General features: G+C 31.6%; 1 non-coding gene across 1 annotated transcript; it reads right to left on the bottom strand.

Moving 5' to 3' along the window:
• Positions 1 to 8132: 8132 nt before the first annotated feature.
• On the bottom strand, positions 8133 to 8205 carry TRNAA-AGC. Its single transcript has one exon. It is a non-coding gene; the product is annotated as a tRNA-Ala (tRNA).
• Between the last annotated feature and the right edge of the window lie 3137 nt (positions 8206 to 11342).

The raw sequence follows: 11342 nt of genomic DNA, 5'->3' as shown, positions 1-11342 counted from the left end.
TAAAAAAAACATAAATATAACTATTTGACTATTTGTCCAAGTTCTTCTATTAAACATTGCCGTTTTACATTAAAAATGGAAAAATACATTAAGATTTAAACATATATCTTAAAATATAAAATATAGATATTATCAAAATATAAAGTATAAAAAAAGAGAAATAAACAATATATAGAAAAATCTATACTAATAAAACAGACCTTTTGAGGCTCCATAGAGCGTCCACATAAGCAAAAAAAACTTCTTCCGAAAGATGACACGTGGCATAAAATATAGTTTTACATTTTAATATTACTAATTTTCGAAAATTATAAATAATATGTAAACATACAACATAAAAAATGAAAAAAACTACATTAAACATATGTAATATTACCATTTTTCACTTGAAAAAAAGACGGCTTATCTCCAAAATATAACATTATACTAATAAAAGAGACCTTTTAAGGCTCCATAGAGCGTCCACATAAGCAAGAAAAACTTCTTCCGAAAGATGACACGTGGCATAAAATATAGTTTTACATTTTAATATTACTAATTTTCGAAAATTATAAATAATATGTAAACATACAACATAAAAAATGAAAAACTACATTAAACACATGTAATATTACCATTTTTCACTTGAAAAAAGACGGCTTATCTCCAAAATGTAACATTACCGTTTTATAAAAAAATGTAAAAAAACATTATATATAATTTCAAAAATAATAAATATATGTAAACAAACAACATAAAAATGGAAATACTACATTAAACATATGTAAGATTACTATTTTACATTTTTTTTTTTAAAAATATGTAAACATACAACATAAAAAATGGAAAAACAACATACACATATGTAAGATTACCATTTTTCACTAAAAAAAGACGGCTTATCTTCATAATGTAACATTATTATTTTGTAAAAAAAACATTATATATAATTTCGAAAATAATAAATAATATATAAACATACAACATAAAAAATAGAAATACTACATTAAACATATGTAAGATTACCATTTTACATTTAAAATAACAATAATATGTAAACATACAACATAAAAAATGGAAAACTACATTAAAGATATGTAAGATTATCCTTTTTCACTAAAAAAACGGCTTATCTCCATAATGTAACATTACCATTTTATAAAAAAATAAAAAAAACATAAATATAACTATTTGACTATTTGTCCAAGTTCTTCTATTAAACATTGCCGTTTTACATTAAAAATGGAAAAATACATTAAGATTTAAACATATATCTTAAAATATAAAATATAGATATTATCAAAATATAAAGTATAAAAAAGAGAAATAAACAATATATAGAAAAATCTATACTAATAAAACAGACCTTTTGAGGCTCCATAGAGCGTCCACATAAGCAAAAAAAACTTCTTCCGAAAGATGACACGTGGCATAAAATATAGTTTTACATTTTAATATTACTAATTTTCGAAAATTATAAATAATATGTAAACATACAACATAAAAAATGAAAAAAACTACATTAAACATATGTAATATTACCATTTTTCACTTGAAAAAAAGACGGCTTATCTCCAAAATATAACATTACCGTTTTATAAAAAAATGTAAAAAAACATTATATATAATTTCAAAAATAATAAATATATGTAAACAAACAACATAAAAATGGAAATACTACATTAAACATATGTAAGATTACTATTTTACATTTTTTTTTTTTAAATATGTAAACATACAACATAAAAAATGGAAAAACAACATACACATATGTAAGATTACCATTTTTCACTAAACAAAGACGGCTTATCTCCATAATGTAACATTATTATTTTGTAAAAAAAATATTATATATAATTTCGAAAATAATAAATAATATATAAACATACAACATAAAAAATAAAAATACTACATTAAACATATGTAAGATTACCATTTTACATTTAAAATAACAATAATATGTAAACATACAACATAAAAAATGGAAAAACTACATTAAAGATATGTAAGATTACCCTTTTTCACTAAAAAAAACGGCTTATCTCCATAATGTAACATTACCATTTTATAAAAAAATAAAAAAAACATAAATATAACTATTTGACTATTTGTCCAAGTTCTTCTATTAAACATTGCCGTTTTACATTAAAAATGGAAAAATACATTAAGATTTAAACATATATCTTAAAATATAAAATATAGATATTATCAAAATATAAAGTATAAAAAGAGAAATAAACAATATATAGAAAAATAAATAATAAGTAAATATTATAAATATATAAATATACGAATTATATATACAATAATAAGTAAATGCACAATTTTTTAAAAATGGAAAGAATACATTAAATAAAATGTACATCTATCTTAAAATGGTAGTAAATTATATAAAAATGGAAATACCACATTAAACAAAAAAAATATATAGTTTTACATCAAAAAATATATAGTTTTACATCAAAAAATATAAAACTCATTATTCCATCAACATCAACCTCACACTATCAAGGAAAACTTCAAAGCACTCGAGCAAAAAAATGGTTCAACCATCAACTCTTGCCGTCCCAAAAACCTTTAATGACCTTGAAGTAGATTTTTTATAACAACAAACTTTTTGTTAGGTGGATTCATTGGTGGGAAACCCGCAACTTCCAAAAGCCAAACTTATTCATGGGAATTGAATTGTTTTTCATAGACTCAAAGATATTCTTTCAAATTTAAATTAATCTAATCCATAATTTTATTGTTAATATCCATACTAACTCTTTCATGATCAAACCATTACAGTTAATAACCATTCAAGCGTTTATCCCGAAACACTTCCTTCCTCGCCGAATCAGGTATTGGTTCACGTTTGTTTAGTATTGTTTTTTCATTGTTGGGAAACCCGAAACTTCCAAAAACCAAACTTATTCATGAGAATTGAATTGCTTTTCATACACTTAAAGATATTCTTAAAAATTTAAATTAATCTAATCCATAATTTTATTGTTAATAATTATACTAACTCTTTCATGATCAAACCATTACAGTTAATAACCATTCAAGCGTTTATCCCGAAACACTTCCTTCCTCGCCGAATCAGGTATTGGTTCATGTTGGTTTAGTATTGTTTTTGGTTTATTAACCGGTTTAGGATGGTCCTATTATAAATATAATTTAAGTTGGTTTAGCATATATTATGCTTATAATAACTTAAATTAAATAATAGTAATATTATGCTTAAAATATAATTTTAGAGAGTTTTCAAATATAGTTTACAGAACATTATAGGTGATGAATTTAATTTATTAAATTCATTTATTACTTAAAACTAAGTTTTTTAAAAAACATACTGAGTTATAAATATCAATTATGGATTGGTGAGTATAACATGAAGACAAAACTATAAATATTTGATTTTCAAGATAAGAAATTCAGCTTTTATTCAGTTACTCAATATATAAGATCTTGAATTATTTTTAAAAAAATATACATAATTTATATATATAGATTAATCTTCCAAACTTAAACTATTATATTATATATGAATGATGTTTTTATATAAAAATAATTTCTGATTTAAAAAAAAGAATAACAACAAATAGTTATTTTCAAATAATGGAAGTAATTTACATTATACTATCATTTAACAAGTATTAGATATGTTTTGATATATCATTATTTTCTATATCGAGAAAACAATAAATTGTTAAACATCAATATTATCTAGGTTAAGTATACGGACAACACAAATTCAAACATCAAAAAAAATTTACATAAACATTATAATACAATAATTTAATCAAAAAATACAATTCAAAAAATTATATTCAAAAGAATAGTTATATAATATTTGAAAATCAAAGATATTTTTGCTAAAATTGTACTTACCTGGCCAAGGAGATCGACCATCTTTTACGGATCGATCGATTGTTGAGCATGTGGTCGATTCGAAAATACTCTGCAGTTTAATTAAATATCTAAAACATTTATTCCAACACTCAACAGATAGTTTTGCTAAATATGTAACTAGATAGCCAACAAAATTACAAAAAAGATATTTAAATAGTAAAAAATATGTTAATTTAACGTGTTAAAATTTAAAAATAAATTTTAATTATGACATGCATCTTAACATTTATATAAATATATATCATAACATAAATATAAATAATTTAACAACTTAAATTAGAAAAAAAAAATAAAAATCTCGGGCGTAGCCCGGGTTAATCCCTAGTATACGTAGTGTTTGAGATCTGGATATGAGTATTGGCCAAGTATTTTTTAAACAATTTTAAGAAAGATACTAGATTTTGATCCGCGTTTGAAAAGCGCGGGGTTGTTGGACTATATTATAATACAAAGTTTTATTATATCGAAAAACATAATTTTTAACAGCTATATAATCTACAAATTAATTTATTTGAGATTTTATATGTACACTTTTACGTAAGTTTCTTTTCGACATGAGATTTATATCCAGATCAAAAAAACAAACCAAACCGACCCAAAATTATAGGTTTAGTTTAGGTCCAGAGAAAATAACCTATTGTGTTTTTTTTGACCCGCAGGTCTTTGTTTGGGTCTGGATCCTACCCTATACCCGATCATAAATATGTGTTTATTAGGTATATTTAGATATTTCGAATATGTTTCCGGTATTATGGATATTATTTTTAAGTTTTTGGTTTTAGAGTTTTGATTTCAGGTAAATTTTTCAAATTAATTTTTTTTTTGGGTATTTGGATAAAATTTTGGGTATTTTTCAGTTCATCGTGACAGATTTTGAATAAGATTTTAAATTTTTAGGTATTTGAATTTTTTTGGTATTTATTTGGAGTTTCAAATACTTTTCGTATTTCTAAATATGTAACTAGATAGCCAACAAAATTACAAAAAAGATATTTAAATAGTAAAAAATATGTTAATTTAACGTGTTAAAATTTAAAAATAAATTTTAATTATGACATGCATCTTAACATTTATATAAATATATATCATAACATAAATATAAATAATTTAACAACTTAAATTAGAAAAAAAATAAAAATCTCGGGCGTAGCCCGGGTTAATCCCTAGTGAATAAAGAAAATAACGAATTGTGAAAGATTCTCAGGTGCAAGCTGGAGCAACTGACTGGGACACGTGTAATTATTTAAGAGGTGGAATTTATAAATTGATTATAGTCGTCTTCAACCTCGAGACGGGTATATTAAACCCTGAGAGTCGAAGTTTCTCTGTATCATCACTTTCGATCTATCACTGTGAAAGATCATGAATTTCGGAATAACAATTCTTTTTGGGTGGCACACAAACCAGCAGTTCGAGATGATGATGACGAAGATGATCACGATGCTGGTCGCCGTCATCGCTTTACTCATGGTGTTCGTTTCTGGTCACCAAAGCGAGATAATCAAGGATGAAGCCAACCCTATCACTATCCTGGTGGCTATAATATCTCAGCTTGCGCTTTTGCTACGCTCGTGATGCTGGATGCGTTCGCCAGAAGCTGCTTCAATGGACTACGCATATTTGGAGAGATTTCCATCCTATCTGGTTATGCGTGCATCTGGAGCACCGTGTTTATGATATTTGGGAGCTACAAGGACTACTCTATGGTGCCTAAAGTGAGTTTTGGGATGGTAGGATTCACGGTGATTAGCTTCATTTTCACCCATCAGGCGAGAGGAAGGAGGAACGATCCAACGTTGGCTGTGGTTTTAAACAGATTGGGTAGATATGAAGATCCAAATACTGTTCTACATCTTGCGACACTGCTGGCTATATACATGAAACCTGAGAAGGCGGAAACGGCTACGCTCATGGAGGCGGTGCGCAAGGCTTCCCCAGAAGTCATCAACGTCATTTCCTCCGGCGATGCAGCGAATCAAACGTACCTGCCAAATCCCACCCTCTCCGGTGAAAACAGCTACAACGAGTCCGGTGAAAGCAGCTACGACATGTTCGACATCTTCGGGGAAAGCAGTGAAAATACGCCCGAAGTCACCCGCGGAACCAGGGATACAGTGGTTGAAATCACCGACGGAACCAGGGGGCCAGTGGTTGACACCGGCGGAACCAGTCAGTCAGGGGCTGCCGTCACCGACGGAACCCGTGGAAAGAAAAAAAGAAAGAAAAAAGTCATTGTTAATGACTGTACCCGTGGTCCCGTCGTAACCCGAAGTCTATTTCGTCGCACAACCCGAAGTATGACAACGACAAAAGGCAACCAATAGAGCCACCGCACCGGAGCCAACAAAACCGCCGCACTTCCATGAGTCGACAGCCGCCGCCGTTTTATTGTTATATATTTCTTTTGCATTTCAAATAACATCCGCCGCCTACTCATGGCCGCCGATTTGTATTTTATATTTTCAGTTGTGGGTCGGGTCGTATTAACGTATTTGGTATCGTATTTTAATCATATATTAATGGGAGTATTATCTTTGCACTGGCCATAACTATATTATCTTTTATTCAAACCGAATGGATTGTATTTTGAGAGGATTTCTCCGATTACTCAGATTCATTCGCGTTGATTTCCTTGAAGCAGCCCTTCACTGTATTTGGAGCTTCCCTTTGATTGATTGAGTTGTGTGCTCTTTCTATTTCTTTTTACTCTTGAAGGTCATTGCTAGGTTAATTTCACTAACCTCTTTGGCGTTTTCATTCTATGTCAAACTCCAAGTGGATCCAGAGCGATTCACCACTATACATTGAGGTTCCTGCCTTCCTTGAATTCAGTTTTTAACCTGCTCTGAGATATCTACAGAGAGTTTGAACATTGATTATATGTCTTTAACCTTCGTATTCTTAGATGTCACTGCTTGTTTACCAAACGCATAACTAATTTCTGTTGTCTCACTGCTACTGTTAACTATTTGATTGATGTTTGCTTCATCTAATTGGCAAGGTTAAAAGCTTCATTCTTGTTCTTAAAAGCCACATTACATGAATTAATTTATATAGTTTTCTGTTTATCTAGGCCTGAAAAATCCATTCACATTTATGACTGGTATTATTTAGAGACGACAAATACGTTGATAGTGTAGCACATTTTGCTCGAACTTTGATGCCTTTTTGGTGGAGGACTGGCTTTCTTCATGGTGAGCACTTGCTAACAGTTTATAGTTATGTAAAGAATGAACTTGTCTTGATAGGTGGAGGTTGAAGCAGCTTTTGAAAATCCAATTTAGTACTTGATCATTCTTCCATGCTCACCAATTAGTATTCTGTTTCAGGTTTTAACAGAGTATGTTCTTGTTTCGGTGAACAGTGCTGCAACCGTCACAATATGGCGTCGTTAAAGAGACTGTCACCATAGTGGTATTTGCTATAATGTATCAGTGCTACTGTTTGAGTATTTGATGCATGCTGGATCAATTTGAGGGATGTAGATACCTTCATTGTTCTTCTTCTACTCTCTGCGTACAGGTTGCATTGGATTTTATAGAAAAAAACATGTAGTCTCTAGATTCATGGTTTTGTTTCTGATTCTAAAATTTTGAGTCTGCTGGATGGTAAAGTTGTCATCTTTGGCCGAATCTGGCGGCAAAGAGGAGGTTATTGCTTTTTTTTGTTTTTGCATGTAGGATTAAAACAAATGTTCTCAGTCTACTAGATGTTGGATGATGTGTCTGTTCTTGATTGAAAGTTTTGATTTTGATAAACATGTCGAATGTCCACAATCAATAGTCCATAAAGGTTGTTAATTTGGTCTCTGTTTCTTTGCTCCTATCTACTTTGCGTTCATATTCAGCTTACTTAATTCTATTTCAGGAGCCAAAAGGTTGTGTAACATCTCTTATTGAACAAGGATGCGCAAGTGGTTCTGTTGTACATGTCAGATTCAAGTAACTCACTCATATTTTTCTTATGTTACATTAATATGTAAAATTTTATATACATCGTCATCAGAGGTCCTTACTTGCGCCTGAAGTTAGGTCAGGCAAAGCATGTTCATCACTTGCTTTGAGTATTCCATCACAACATCCCTGAAACATTGTTTCAACCATATGAATCACAAGATTTAAAGTAAAAAAAACTTCGTGCCTAAAATTCGCTGGCAGAAGATCCTGTGGTTTCAGAGGAATCGGAGCCATGTAACAAGAGAAAGTATCTTTTACACTTGCAGCTGATGACCTGTAGAATTAAAAAAAAAAAATTTGTGGAGATGCGGGGTATCGATCCCCGTACCTCTCGCATGCTAAGCGAGCGCTCTACCATCTGAGCTACATCCCCGATGATGTGTATGTCCAGCTAATAAACATCATCTTTCAGATAAAAAGATACTCTTAACTGGACGGGCCGGCTGTACCACCCGATTGTTAACCGGAAATAAATAACCGGTTCTCCAATTTAAGAAAATGGTTTTATTTTTTATTTTCTTTTCAAACCAGTGCTCACTTTCCCGGCGACTCGAGCCAAAATTAAATCTCTCCGAAGTGACCTAAGCCCAGCTGCTCGTCGGAGTAAGTAACCGGAGATAGACTGAGCTACATCGTGAATTATAAAGTGAGAGTGAATTCCTTATTGGCTAGCCGGCGACGGAGAGAAATGGCCGGATTAACGAGAACAGCCGGCGGTTTCGCCGTAACTCCGCACAAGATCTCCCTTTGCGTTCTCCTGCAAATATACGCGCCGTCTGCTCAGATTTCGCTTCCCTTCCCTTTCTCTTCCGTTTCTCAGCATAACCGCCTCGGCCTCTACTTGCTCTCACTCTTCGTTTTCTCTTGGATTTGCATTTATCTCATTGTTTACAGTGCACGGCTCAGAGTTGATGAGAATCTTGTAGCTTATATTGATTCCATTTTCTTATTGGTCTCGGTGAATGATGATAAGAGTGTGGATTTGGAACAATTGTCCTGACGAAAATATGATAATTAATTAATAAAATGTTGCAGGCATGCGATGATATGTATGAGATGAAGCTGGAAGAGCTCATCAACGAATTGAGAGACGTTGGGGAAGACATGGATGTGTGGCTTACTGAGCATTTGACTAATCGATTTTCATCTTTGTCTTCACCAGATGGTCTATCGAATTTCTTCACTGACATGCGAGGTTAGCTTAAAGGTCCGTTTTTCTTCTTTTCATCATGTTTGGATCTTGTTATTCATTGTTTTATTTTTATATGAAGGAATGCTTGGGAGCCTTGATTCAGGAGCTGTGCAAGATGATCAGATTGTTTTGGATCCGAATAGCAACTTGGAAATGTTTGTTCGTCGTTGTATTTTGGCATTTAACCTTTTATCGTTCGAGGTATTGTTGCTTCATACGTTTTTGTCATTCTTGTTTTATTTTGAGACTGAATAGTAGTACTACTATTTAACCTAATGTCCTAAAGAATGTGTTTGGTATTTAGTATGAGGTCCACTTTATTGTAGGCTAAACATGAGGAATTTATTAGTATTTGTCTAGGCTAGATTTGAAATGTGACCCACTATAAGTGATTTAGTATACGAGATCTATGGAAAAACTCTGATAGCTTAAACTTCATTTCTATTTTCTGTCAATTGTCTTCAGGCTGCTTTAAAACATAAGTGGGTGTCCGAAAGAACCAGTCCATTTCATTTTTATGTGAATCGTGTGCAGGGAGCTTGTCATCTTTTTTCAAGCATTGAAGCTTACTGTAGAACTCACAAGGGAAGCCATCAGGTCCAGGAGACTTGTTTGATGGCATAGAGAACATAACCTTATGAATTTCTTCCTCAGTAACCTCTGCTTCTAGCATACTACAGTCCTCTCTAGTTCTTCCACCGTAGTGCCTTGATAACTAGCTGGATTCTGATTAAGGAATTCCTGTTGACTTTATTTAATTATTTGACTGAATATAAACTTCTTCGATTCAACAAAGCTTCTCCCTCCAACGCTCTTTTCCTTCTCGTAATGTATACTCTCATTGGCATATCAATACCCTCTTTCGAAGACTGAGCTTGCCCTCAAGCTCCTAAGATGGAAACTGTGATTTGAATTCCTTCGGTTTCATGAGCATGCAAATTGTTCCACTGAACCAATACTTCCAAATGACCTTCTCCACTATAACAAGTGTCCAACAACTCTTTTGGTTCAACTACCAACTCATCCTCATTGGATATCAACATCGGTGGTAAAGTAGTAACCGTTTCACCACACCCCACCACTGATTTTATTTGCAGGCAAGCGAAGCCGATAAGCTACTTTTCCAACTCTCTCGAACACCTCCTGAATCATTGTTTTTTTTCTTTCTTCCTCCATACGAATATCATATATTATGCACATTGTTTACGGTTATTATGTATACGGTTCTAAAACGATGAACCCTCAAAGCTTTGGAATCATTACTCAGAAGCTCATACCTGCTCCAAGTGGCTTTAATATTATAGGTTGCTAGTGCTGTGTATGAAACTTGACAAATTCTAGATAGCGTATATATAAGCTAGTGTCTGGTCTAAAACCACTACTTGTTAGCTAAAACCCAATCAATAATCATAATGTTGGATTGTGGAGTTTCTACTAGCATAAATTCAGCAGAAACCCAATCAATTATAATCATAGTGTGGGTTTTGTTCTACGTATACTGGGAGTTGTTGTTCTTGCGTACTAAAACTCTAATGAAAGCATGCATAACAAGCATATAAGTAGAGATATATATTGATATGGTTTGTTGATAGATCAGAAAGCAAAGATGTCTAAGCTTATGCAAAATCCTGTGTTCCATGAGTTGAAGAAGCATGCTTCTTTCTTCATCAAGGACAAGATCAAAACTGCTCGTCTAGCTGTAACTGATGTTACCGAAGAAGAGATGTACGTAAGAATTTATATGATCTACATCTATTTGTCTATCGATTTTGAGTTAACCATGCGCTTTGGATTTGTTCAATTTGAAAATTGACAAAAGAAGTCACGGGAAGTTCGGTCTGGTTAATAGACGCACGCTCCATGGCGATCATAACAAGAGCTTCTTTTGATATGTTGATTGTAAAGATTCTACGTCAAAGGTTATTAACTTTTGCTTCACTTTGATTCAAACAAAACAAATATTCCATGCAATCAAGTAGACAACCAAAAAATATGATCATGGATCTATATGATGTTGACTTTTTTTTTATATAACCAATCTGTTAAAATAACTCAATGATCTTATTATAAACTTCGTATATATATATATATACTTGTTATTTCTAACATGGTCTACAGTAGGAGAGTTAAAAGTGAATTAACTACACTAATTTATTTTTCTATTATAGACAGTTTTATACTAATCATAACCAGTTAGATACATCGTAATTCATCAAAACATATATTTAAAAAAAAATCAAGAAAACTAAAGTAACTCATCAAAATTGTATGGTTGCCAGTGTGTATATTTATATAATTGGTATATTTGTTAATGTTTG

This window comes from Brassica rapa, chromosome A09 (genome assembly GCF_000309985.2).
Source record: "Brassica rapa cultivar Chiifu-401-42 chromosome A09, CAAS_Brap_v3.01, whole genome shotgun sequence".
Taxonomy (NCBI): Eukaryota; Viridiplantae; Streptophyta; class Magnoliopsida; order Brassicales; family Brassicaceae; genus Brassica; species Brassica rapa.
This window is presented reverse-complemented; position numbering and strand designations above follow the sequence as displayed.